General features: G+C 36.9%; 1 long non-coding RNA gene across 3 annotated transcripts in view; it reads left to right on the top strand.

The window, feature by feature from the left end:
• Positions 1-2,616: 2,616 nt before the first annotated feature.
• Positions 2,617-12,958, top strand: part of LOC148050275 (uncharacterized) — a 186,494-nt gene continuing 176,152 nt past the window's right edge. For all 3 annotated transcript variants that reach the window (XR_015701330.1, XR_015701329.1, XR_015701331.1), the window contains exon 1: positions 2,617-2,681. This is a non-coding gene — a long non-coding RNA (uncharacterized LOC148050275). The remainder of the gene's footprint in view (positions 2,682-12,958) is intronic.

The following is a 12,958-nucleotide window of genomic DNA, read 5'->3' on the forward strand; positions in this document are numbered from 1 at the left end:
TTTCCTGTTCAGTACAGAAATTAAGCAGTTCAAAACTGAGTGTAATAATATAGAAAGAGATGGGGAAACAGAAAGGTTCATAGTTATAAAATATTCCCGGCAGGAGCACGTTCCTATCTTTGCTCTCTTTAGAGTGTTCTGGAGTTTTGCATAAAAACGAGCAACCACATCAGACCTGCGTGTTTTTTTTTCACGCATATGCCATGTTAGTAAATTGGGAAGAAAGGAAGGAACAGGAGATGCTGCTGAACTGAAGGAGGTTCTGAGGTACTGGCTCAGCATTTCCGCACAGGTCAGTTGCTGCTAACTTGTTCTGGGATAAAGATTTTTGCACAGCATTGAAATGTATCAAAAGTGTACATTGAGAGGTGTCTGTGATTTAACTGCTGTAAGTAAACTTGGTGAAATGTGGTGCATTTTGTGAAGTGCAGCTATTTCATATCACCGTATACTATTATTATTGTATTAGACCTCTTGTTATCCCCCATTTAAATCAACCTCCTCTAACTCTGCTGATCAAGCCATGCCTGTTCCTTTCAGTCATAAGTCTGCAGTGAACGTTTCTTACATTTCACATGTATGTCACTTCCTTTTTCTTCTGCTGGTGATCTTTATCTCATACTTAATTGTCACTCTAAATATCTTAGCCTTCTGCAGGCAATTGACTTTGCCTTTGATGGAATTTTTGTCTATGAAATATTTTTTGTTTGCCCAACTGGAGCTGTCAGCTTTAAGCAAATTTCTGAGTAAGGGGCTGCACAGAGGTGTCAACAACACTTCTTGACCCTTGTGGGGCTTTCTGGCTGACAGGGACTGTGAGACAGACTGTGATGGGAGCATGAGGCTATGTGGCTTTTCTCTGTTTTATTTGCTGAGATATCTCCAAGGGCACTATCTGGAAATGGTCAATGTCCTCGAGGAAAAAAAAATGGGCAAAGAAAACGTACAGCTTCCTGGGAAGGTGTTCAGATATGCTGAGCTGCTTCCACCATGAGGTATCCATATGAATAGCTGAGGTACTGTCCAACTGATTTTAACGCAGTATTTGGCCTTCTCAACTGAATAAACAATCCTGTGGCAGATATCCCAAAATATATAGCTGGGATGGCCTGAGTGATAAATGTCAATATGGGACATAAAAGCAAATCATGTTTTTTGGCAAGGCCATACAGACTATATAAATGTTTCGGAGATAACTGTGCATATATTAAAATATGTTTTAAACTTACTTGACTCCTTCTGCCTTTTTAAAGACTTAAAAGTAGTAAATTTAATTAGCATTGCTTGGTCTCTTAGATTTTACTGACAGCAAATGCTATTCATCTAAAGGATTGAGTAGTGTCTATTAGCTGTATTTTATATAGTAATATATATTAGCTATAATTTTCTTATGCATAATTTAATTATTTACGTGTAAGTAGATGTTGTTTGAAATTCCATAGATACAATTCATTACCAGCCACAAACATTACCATTGTGCATTTGCACGTATTGAGCTATTTATTACTAAACAAAAGTGTAAAACCGTAAAATAACCTATTAAAAATGTTTGTGCACACCTCTGTTTAAATATTTGATTAATGAAAAATGCTTTTCTTTAAAATCTCATAGACCAATGAAAGTAAAAAAAAAAGGACTTCCTCCTCCAGACGTGCTTCTAGCTCTTATTAGCACTAATACAAATGGTATGTAGACACTGAGAGCTGAATGAACCCATCTCCCTGACACAAGCAAATAGTATACAGAATGTCAGTGCCTCTGTTGACCTTTGCTTCTCCCCAAAAATGCAGCCTGTATTTGAATTTTGTTTTGAGATTGCATCAACAGAAAGAAGTGCAGGTGGAAAGCAAGTTAATGCACAACAGAATTACTTCAATATCATAGAAGATGCGTGAAGTCATTCAGTCTGTTTTTCTGTTATAAGATACCTGCTCTGTATCATGGAGATGACCCCATAAGTATTTTTGGCTGATCTTTTTACTAAAAATGCAGATTAATTTGTTTCGTGTTGCAGTCCAAACATAGTCCTCCAAAAATATTCCAATAATGTAACTTTTTTTTTACGTTTTCAAAACAAAGCTCTAATTTACAATTTAAATTTATTAAAATAACAATTCTAAATATTTATAGTTTGAGGTGGAATTAAAGAGTTATTTTAAAAAGAAAAGTTTGTGTAACAGCTTGGTTCACTGAAAAACATCTATTTGGATAAACACATACTTTTTTATAAACAGCAAAAAACCCCTCAGATTTTAGAAGTCATAGAGTTAAACAGTATAATAAGAGTAGATCATTGTACCAGTCTGGTTTGTATCTTTCAAGACATTCCTGAAATGTCATAGATCAGCTGCTTTAGTAAGTGACTCCATGGAATTTTCTATGTCTGCTGATATTTCTTCTGTCTGAATCATTGGCTGGAACCAATGATTGAATGAGTGAGAAAGTTAAAACCTTGTATAGTTTAGAACAAGAACCTGCTTTGCCATTGTAGCAGGAGCTGTGTTAACAAGCTACAGATGCTGAGTTAATGAGTGTGTTTAATAAACAGATGGGTGGTGGGAGTGGTTCTGCCTCTATATAGGAAGCAAAGAGAGCACTGGGAAAAACAGATAGCAACAGGGCTGTGCCTGATTGTATTGCTAATATGTGGTGCTACTTGGGATGGACTAATTTACCAGCATGTAAGCTTTTTTTTGAATGTTTTATTAAAATCTTATCCTTGTTTGGTTTTCATGTTGTAATGACTGTAGTTTGGGGATGTATTTAGGAAACTATGATAAAATAATTTGAAAACTCTAAAATGATTCTCAGTGGAAAGACCAAGGGCTTAATTGAGCCTAGAGACTGAATGAGCCTTAAAATTGAAACAATGCATCTAATTTTAATTGAACTTTGTTATCCAGGGAGCTCTGGTACAACATTTTTTAAGCAGAAATCTTGCTGAAGAGAGTAGGGATGGTGAATTCTTATTGCTACTGAAATAGAAGATGTTGAAAAACTCTAGGTGCGGTACATTGTAAAAGCTCTCCTGCTAATCTCCAGAAGGTCTTTAGCCAGGTGATGAGTCTGAAGATGTGACTGGCTGCATGAAACCAAAATGTAGGACTTGGGACCTGTAAGAAAGCATCTCTCTTTCTGTGACCAATAGCCCCTACCATAAATTGATGTATATAACCATTTTGGGTATCTGCCCATATAATTAAGAAATTAGTGTGGTTTTGAAATCGGAGTAGTATTTCTGTTTCATGGTGGACAGTAAAGCTTTTTATTTTTCTGTCTTTGTGTCAGATCTCAGAAATATGATAACACAAGTCTAAGGAGCCATTTAATGGAAACATCTATCACTATAAACTATTTTTCCTTGATTGGCTTGACAATTTTTTTTTTCTCTCCGGGGGGGAAAAAGGTCACTGTGGCAGTTAGTACACTTGGTAGGGGTCTGTAATAGTTGTAGAAGCTGTTAAAAAAATGCGAGAAAATTTATTGAAAGGTAATTACTTAAGTGTTACCCTTCTTGAGGCACTGCAAGCAGCTTAATCCAGGAGCTTGATGAAGTGGGAGGAAGCTGGCTATCTCTAACCCATGGACATTTGAAAGTTAGTATGTGCCTCAAGAAAGGCACATATAGGAAAAATTTCTCATTTTTATTTTGATTTGTTTTGTTACATAAGGGTTTTTTGGGGGTTTGGGGTTTTGGGGTTTTTTTTGTTTTTATTTTTTTTTATGGGAGGAAAGAAGGAACAATGCAGAGGCAGAATAAATGGTAGAAGGAAGACGTAACTACATCTTTCAGTAGTAGCATTGCTTTATTGGTTAGGAGAAAATGCAAAATCTCTAATAACGGTAATTATTTAAAGAAAGAAGAAACAAACTTTGCCTTAAGAGACAGGGAATATCTACCAAAGCGTTCATATTTTGCAAGCTCTTTGGATTGATGTCACTTTGTAATTTATTTGGCTACCACAAGTGATGAGTGAAGCATGGACTATTTAGTCTGTATTTCCTGATAAAAGTCTTTCCAGGCAGGGAAAGGCTTTCATCCATCCAAAGAAGGGATGTGACTTTAAAAACAAACAAAAAAAATGTAACTATCAGAATTCAGAAAGTGTTTGTAGTTCAAAATAAAAGATAAAGAAGGGCTTTATTTTAATGCTGCTGCCTTGTCTCTTTATAGAGCAAATGGATTTGTAGAAGAACAATATTTATATCAACTGCATGCATTAAATAACCTTAGAACAGTACTGTATTTAATGCTTTAAATAAGGAAATACAGGTTGGATTCCTTCACTGTGTTTTTAACTCCACTATTGATGTGGCTAAATGCACAGTTAGTAATGTCTTTGCTAATTTCTTCTTAATTCATAATTGGACAACACTGTTATTAAATTTATACTGTTGCAAAGCACCAAATATTTTTGCATGATACTTACTTATTAGATTAATGAGATTCACCTGACTAAATCAAAGATGGTAGAACAGTATAAGGCTCTGACAGACTGCAACTGGCTGAGCCTCCCATAGAGAGTGATCTACCCTAAGAACGTGCCTTTTAATGAAAAATAATTTTCTGTTTACTTCAAGACTATAGGACAGCTTGTCTCAGATTATGTAAAAACCAGTACTGCAAAATTCATATTCTGCTGTGGAGGGAGAAGTCATATGAATGGGTGCTTAGAAAGAAGCACAGAGATTAAAAGATTCGGGATACCATCTCTGTAAACTATAATTTAGAGAGCTGCAAGCTGTGTTCTGTAATCAGTGAAATTATAGGGACACAATTACTGTTTTCTTTATTAAAGCTTATATTTCAATGTACTGTTGCAAATCCATCTTGTCTCCAAATAATATCAACAATTCATCCAACCCATGAGTACTCATCAGGACAGTATTCAAATTCAGTACTGTCAAGGTCCTATGGCAGACTTGTCTGGAAAGACATGAGGATGGGAGCCTTGCAGTGTGAGGGAATGTGCTGTAAGGGAGCAGGGAGGGAGTCTATACTCTTACAGCATGGCAAGTGCACAGGACAGGCTGACGAGTCACAGAAAAAGTGGGGCATTGCAGAAATAGCATTACAATGTTCAGTGATTAAAAATTCAAACCATCATGGCAGGGTGTGCAGATATAGTTATTCTTCAATTAGGCTGCAAGCATGCATCTTTGTCCAGGTTCACCTGGAGAGGTTGAATATATTTGTTTTCATGGCACAGGTGGGGAAAGTGCCTTAATTTGCTCTAATCAGTGCCAGCTTCATTAGCTCAAGCCATCTTCACTGGTGCACTCAGAACTATGTGGAGAAGAAAGTTATTGCACCTGGCTGATCATCACAGCCCTCTGCTGCCTCTTCAAAATTGCCTGCAAATCTCTGTAATGTGTTTCCACCAAAGTAAACTTAGCAGACGCAGGGACTATAACCTGTTTGATAAACTGGCTGACCTAACCTGAAGTAAATTAGAAAGTTGTTCTGCTGCAAACTGGAAGCAAGTTTATTTGCTCCAGATACACCTGAAAGAGCAGTTCTGTTCACAACCTGAGGAACTGTATTCCTAAGAAAACTTGTTGGAGGACAAAAATCTATGTAGATCAGGCCTTAATATCCAGCACAAAGTCTCCCTCAGCCTTCTCACAGAAGATTGTCACTCTGGTTGGCACTGAATAGTATACTACCTTTGAGGGAACTTAGCAAGATCAGAGAGGTTTTGTAATCGCTGTCACAGGCAATCCTTTACTGTTGGTCAAGTGATAAGGTCTGAAGTGCTTCAGGAAATTAGTTACAAGATGTCCCGAGTTGAGCAACCAATACAATAAACAAGACACTTAAGGTTAATGAATGCTTCCAAATACTTGGTGGTTTGTATCCTCTGGGAAAGACTGCAAGGCCTGCCAAAGACTGAGGTTGCTCCAGCGTGCCTGGCATACACAGCACATGTAGTATTTCCTAAGAATGATGCACACTGACCACTTGGACTAATGTTGCTTTTCACAAATGCCTGTGTGGTTCGATTTTGTTAGCTGCAGTCTTTTAACAGTGTTTTTGAAATCGTGATCTACAGGAGTCGGTTACTGCTTTCAATTTCTTCCACACACGAGTCACTAGATTGTTACTTTAGATTTCCAAACAGGAGATTTGCGTTCGTATGCAAACTCAATTAGGGGTTGAGGCATGAGAACATACCACTTCTTTTTGCATTGAACTTTCAGGCCAGAGAAATCCTAAAGTGCACAAGAATATCTCGGAAGTGCTCCTAACCATACCTGCTGGGAGAATGGTTAATGGGAGATTCAATCAGCAATAAGTTCTTCTGCCATCACCCTTTGCTTTAGAAGTCTCTTTTTAACAGGTTGGTGGCAGAGTTCCAAGTGTAGTTAAAATCTAAGATAAAGCCATATATATTTATATATAAAAATTATGCTACAGGTTTAAGGAATTCTAGAAAAGATCCCAATAGTTTTATTTTTTATTTAATCAGGTTTGTTTTTAAATCCCCAGAAGTTTTATTGTCATTCTGCCCTCCAACTCCAAATAACCATTTTCTCTTTAGAAAAATGTGGTTCTGTTATGATGCAAATGGATGTAGATGTTTGCAGCATTAAATAGTATTTATCAGTTGGTGTACAGTGAGGAGCTTCTAGCTTTTGAATCGCAGCAGTAACAATACTTGGTGTTGCATCAAACTGCTCACTGAAGGCCTGTTGTGATATAAATGCAGAGTTTGAAATAAAGGGAAGAAGGAAATGCAGATGTGAGTTAAAAAAATGGTTATGTTTGCTGCCCTGTCAAGTTTTGCATTGCTGAGTAGGAATGGCTTGTTTTGCATAATATTCACTTGAAAAGTATGCATTTAGGCAAGTCTTGAAATTTTGGATGTATTGATCAAGTGCTAGAGTCTGTTAACTTGTTCCTGGTTTTGTAAAGATGTATTTATTTCTTTGGAAAGTATGTTTATATTTACATGTTGCATTGTCATGTTCCATCTAACATTCTTGGTTACCCTTATTTGTACTTAAATTAATTTTACTTGCAATTTGCGGGTTGGTGGTAGTGTTTCTAAATAGGCTGGAGGATGATCTAAATGAGGCTTCCAGAAGCAATTAATTCAGACTGTTTCCTTTAGCTGTGGCAACAACCTGATCCCAACTGTCCTGTATCCTAGAATTTAAGTCTGTTTCTCTAGAATGCTACTTGGCTTTTTAAGGCTTCTCAGCCTGTGTGAGTGAAACCTGGTTGATGTTTCATTTCATAACAATGCATTTCTCAAGTTCTGATTTTCTGCTTTGAAATAAGTTTCCATTGTTTTTCATCTTCTTTCATGAAAATTTTCAGATGGTAATATTTACAAAAGTGCAATCTGGACCTATTAAATTATATTTTTGATTGGTGTCAGAGGCATTTTAAAAGATCAGTATGTCATGGTAGTTGCTTTGTGGTCAAGGCAAACATCTGTGCTTTGATTGTGTGCTTGTGCAATCTTGTTTGTTTGATCTTGAGGACATTCCCAAGAGCAAGCAGAAGTGTTGAATGCTAATGAGATTGTGGCCTTAATTTAATGTCCTTCTCAAGTCCTGTCCTTAAAAGTGGTTCTCAGGCTTTTTTGTTTTGTTCCTTGGTTTGGTTGCTTCCTTCTCTCCAGCATTTCCTTTGAATCCTTTGTGGGTTTTTCCTTAGCTGTAGCTTATTTTCTGTTTTTCTTGTTCCTAATCAAGTACCATCTTTCCTGTCTAACTTTATGAAACTAGTTTCAGCTAGTCTGTAGCATCTGAGGAACAGATACATTTCTATTCATTATGTGTAAAGTTATGTGCACAGGTTGACATAATCAAATGCTCAAATAACTGAATCTCCTGTGTAGTGCGTATGTAACAATTCAGAGGCATATGTACATAATATGATCTTTGGCTGCCTGCTTTTGTCAGAATGGAGATGACTTGAGCTTGTTTCATTGTGACTGTTTTTAGGTAGAGAGGCAAACAGAATGACCTTTTCTACAAACAGCATTAGAAAAGGTGCTCGGTTCTGGTGGTGGTCAAAGGTTATTGCAACTGAAGAGAAAAAGATATGTTAAAACAATTTGAGGACTGGAGAAAATGCTGTACCATTAGAGATTTAATTTTGAGATACCTTAGTTACACTATATAATTTCTGCATGAGTGAAAATTTTTTTTAATCCAGCAGAAAACGGTTAAATAAGGAGTCATTGAGAGCTGAAACTAGACAGATTCAGGTTGGATGCTGAATATAAAATATATAAGGGGGAGGGAGCTATTAAGCATTGGAACAGGCAGTTGAAGCTCTGGGGTCTGGTGGATTCTCCATTGATATTTCCAAAGCAGGATTGAAAATCTTGCTTTAATCACGTACAAGTTATTTGGCTCAGTGCAGGAATAGGTGGGTAAGATTTAATGGTCTGTGATGTACATGAGATCAGCCTGTATGACCTAATGGTTTCTTCTGGCTTTACATTCTGTAAATGAGAATTGTAAAAACGTATTGCTTCAAGTTCCTGTATATCAAAATAAGGTAACTTTTTATTCTGTGTTTGTTCAAATTTGAAATAGCTTTTTTTTTTTTTTTGTCCCTCCCCTACAGGGGCAGCACTACTCCTAGACTCATGTATCTGTAAGATGTGTATTAAACACAGAAGTAACCTGAGGTCAGTAGCTTTTGATATTTCTTTTGGGCCCTGGTGGTCCATACAGGAGGCATCTGAGACCTTAATAGACTTAACAGGCTTGACCCAAGCACAAAATGTAACTTCTGGCACCAAAAGCTTTATTAGCCCGTGAATCATATAGTTATAAACCTTTTGACTCACTGCTTATGAATCTATCTATGCGATAAGAAGAGTTTGGGTTTTTTTACTCCCAATGCAGTTCCTGTATTATCAGAAGGCCTGAAATTAATAAGTATATTTACAAATATGGAAGAAGCCTTGGTAAATTAAATTAAAATCATGCAGCTTGTAAGGGTGGCTGATCCTTCTCCATTCTTTGCATCTAGGAAGCAATTGGGAAAGTTAAAATGGAAGTATACCCCTCCTTGCCAAACATAACGTGTTCTTTGTCACTGAAAGTAAAAAGAGTGATTCAAAATATGTCATCACTCAGGTTAAAACTGCTGTCAATTGTTCTTAAGTTTCTCCTCTTGTGTTAGTGTACTTTGAGGTAAGAAAAGGCAGAGTATGAAATAACATTTGAATTGCTACCTTTTAATGGTACTTTCTCACCCATTAGCACAGCTTACTACTTAGCTAACTAGATAAGGAAACGTAGGCATTACTCTATTAATATGGCTGTGTTGCGATAGTTATGCTAGTATAGCTCATGTGAAGACACTCTTCTGAATCATGAAGATGAATTCTGAACCCTTCCCAAAGGGAAACTCTGTCAATATTAGTAATTTGGTATGTATGATCATGCCCATTTCATTACGAAAGTAAGTTTTGCTGTGTGATAAGTCTACTATATCTTTAGTTTTGCTGGGCATCCTCATCATTTCTGCACAAATAATTTGTCCAAGCAAAACATGAGGAACTATTCTAATTTGTCTAGAGTTTCCAGGCATTTATTCAGAGTCTGATGTACCATGATTTGTTGGAGCTAATGCAAGGAGGCAGGATGGCACCAATGCAATAGTCTAAGGCATCCTAGGTAGTTTAATTTTCATGTGCCAATGCTACATCATTAAATATTAGGATTAGATGTCCCAGTCTGGGAAATCCTGTAGGAAACTGAATTGTGAGATTAATTCTTCTGCAGAGTGTAGATGGGGGGTTATTGTATATTTGTACTGGGAACAGGAGGGAGGTATTAGGAGGTTAATGGTGCTCTAAAGATGCTCACCACATTCATTCTGCAGAGCAGCTTTGATTTTCTGCACCACTTTGATCTGAGGATCTCGGACTAAAAGTTGAGAGTTCTGCATGCAGATGTAAACTCAGTTAGGGTTACATTCAAGTTGACTTTACAATGAAGACATCTTGTAAATCTCTTTTTATGACTTCTAATAAAAAAAAAAAAACTAATTACATAAACAGTCTGATTGGGAGAATGAGCTTCTACCTTATCCCACTGCACAGTTTCCCAAAGGGTTACTTTTTGGCTTGGGAAGTAGATAGTATGATCTGTTGACAAGTAACAATTAAAATTATGTTTTTTTGATAGGGACATCTGGCCACTAGAGAATCTGGCCTATGAACTAATGTCATACAAGCTACCATAAAATACCTGCTGGTATTTATTTCTGTGATTAGTATCAGGTATGGGTTTGAACTAGTAATCTGGAAAAAAAATCCTTCCTACATCCTTACCAAACTCTTGACCAATCAGGTAACCCTTAGTAAATTGGTCTTTAGCTACTTTTAGGTTTCAAGTATGTTTTTTGCTACTAACTTTCTCTCTTTGAATGGAATAGACTGACAAAATAATTGGTACTAATTGTTGTACCGGTGTCAGTTTTAATAAACCGTTCGAGTAGAAATTATTTTACAGATCCAGCCATTTCCTATGTGTCACCAGATAAAACTTTCACATCCTTCAGCACCTGGCTCTTAAAGTTAGTACTTGTATTTTTCTTTCATGCTATATTTTTTTCTTGTTAATAACAGAGCTGTCATTTTTAATAAAATATGAAACAACCATCTAGGGAAATAACACTGGTGATAGAGCAGGCTGAAACACTACACTGAGTGAACACAAATGCTCAATACCTTGGAATATAATTCTGTCGTTAACCTGAACCTGTAGAGGGACTAGGACTGAATGCACTGGGGTGAAAATGCTTTGCGTTTAGGGGACTGATTCAGACTCTGTTGGGACTTTTCAGGTCATTGGAGTCAGATCAGGCTTCCGAGATTTGAAGGAGGTCCTACAGTGAAGGAAGAAGTGCTGCTGAAAATCAGGCAGCATTAGACTGACCAGAGGGAGAGCCTATAGAAGCATGCACCAAAGATGGAGTTCTTTTGTCAGCCTGTCTGCCAAAAGAATCCCTGTATTTGTCACCCACCTTATTGAAGAACAGGATGTCAAGTCCAATCAGAAAATTTGCACTCAAAGGGATCACAAGGAGCTCTATAGATCTTATTTTTTCTTTGATATTAGTAACTAGAATCCAAGGCAGAAGAAACAGTGCAGTAGAGAGACCCCCATCTTCCTATTCTGCTTGAAATAGACGTGACCTATGTAGGAAAGATTTCTTTTGCATGTGCATCTGGGGAGTGAGTTTGCTCTCTCTTTCAGCTCTCCTTGGTAAGGTTTGTCCAGTTACTCAAGATATACCCTGTCACCACCTGGCAAATTGTTTCTCCTCTCTGTGTTTGTTTCCCCCTTTCCAAAAAGGGAAATGAATATATTTTTCTATCTTTATAAAACACTGTGACAGTTCTGGATGGACAGTGCGTTAGGAGACTTCGGTATGACTATTTTGTAAACAATGTTGTTTCTTTGTCCCCAGATATTGAAGACAAGTACTTTGGGGGGGGTGGGGATTCCAAGTGGATAAGAAAAGTAAAACTGCCTATTTAAATGATAATTATGCTCTTCTCATCCTCCAAATAACAGCTAAAATGTCTGTGTTTTTCTCATTGAGCAGTCTGGTTGGCTAATGGACGATGTCTATTTGCAGTTAAAACTATTGCAATGTTGACAATTAAGCATATACGTGGAACGGGGTAATCAGTATGAATGCAATTTTATCACCAATGTTAATTATCTAATATTTTCCAGCTTACAATAATGTGAAAATTCCTTAGGCATAAATGAAAATGAACCCATCAATTACAATTTTTCTCAAGATAATGGCTGACAGAACATTTGCCACCCCACAAAAAATGGAAGCAAGAGAAAAATTAACAAAATGAACAACTTAGTTGTTCAGGCTCTGTAGTATATAAATGTAGTCATATATCACATGATGTGCATTCTCATTTCCTCATGGGGGGAAATTTCCAAGTTGGTGACTGGAATTACTCATACAAATCTATCTTTTCAAGAGGTTTGTATGTGCAGCCACTTCTAAAATTTGTAAAGAAAACACTTTTAAAAGCAGCAGAACAAACCCTCATCTTGAATGTAGGTTGTGAATGAGAGCAGAATTGATCTAAAAGCTATTGTTTACTATAATAATTCGCAGAGATTCACTACGTCAGTGCCCAGGAGAGTATGCGCTGCTTTATGTAGAAACAAGGCAAATACTCTCTGGCATGTCTCCTTTATATTCCTGAACAATTTGTCCTTTTCGTTTTATTTCTTGTCAGCTGAGGACTAATCTCAGTTACAATCATTCCAATCAGACATTCTCAAATGACTTTTAAATGCTGAGGAGAGCCACTCAAGATTATTCGTTAACCCCCACCCTCCAAACTTGAATAAGCATCCTAAGTTAACAGGGAGTGAGAGAAACCACAAATAAGCAATAATTTTCAGGAAAACTAATCTTGGCAGTCTTACAAACCCTGTGATCCATTTTCATTTTGAAATTTATCTTCAAATGAAAACTGGAAGACACTAAATTGCTCTCTTTTTTAAAAAAATAAAGTTGGGAGTAGCAATGACTTTTTAAAAGCATTCCAGAAACTGGGGGACACATAGCTATGGGCTTGCTGAGCTCCAAAGGGAAGTGTAGGACTATATACACTGTGTTGCATGATATAAATATTTTAATTTTCTGTCCATAGCTAATCTTACTCAAGTATTTAAGTTTCTTGACAAACTGCAGGAAATGTGCTTGCTCTCAACAAAAGCCCCAGGCAGTGAGCTCTTTCTGCTCCTGAAATTTTTTAGGTACCTTACCACAGGTATAGGTCTTGCATTCACTGTGTGATGCAAATTGAAATCTCTTAAATATCTGAAATATGTTCCTTCAATTTCAGAAGAGGGGCTTAAGATTACACAAAGCTTGTGGCAGAAGAAAAGTAAGGCTGCTTTCTCTCAGTCTTCTGTGATAATTGACGTCAGGCTTAGC

The sequence above is a fragment of the Nipponia nippon genome, unplaced genomic scaffold, assembly GCF_047370975.1.
Source record: "Nipponia nippon isolate SJK-2023a ecotype South Korea unplaced genomic scaffold, ASM4737097v1 scaffold_9, whole genome shotgun sequence".
Lineage (NCBI taxonomy): Eukaryota > Metazoa > Chordata > Aves > Pelecaniformes > Threskiornithidae > Nipponia > Nipponia nippon.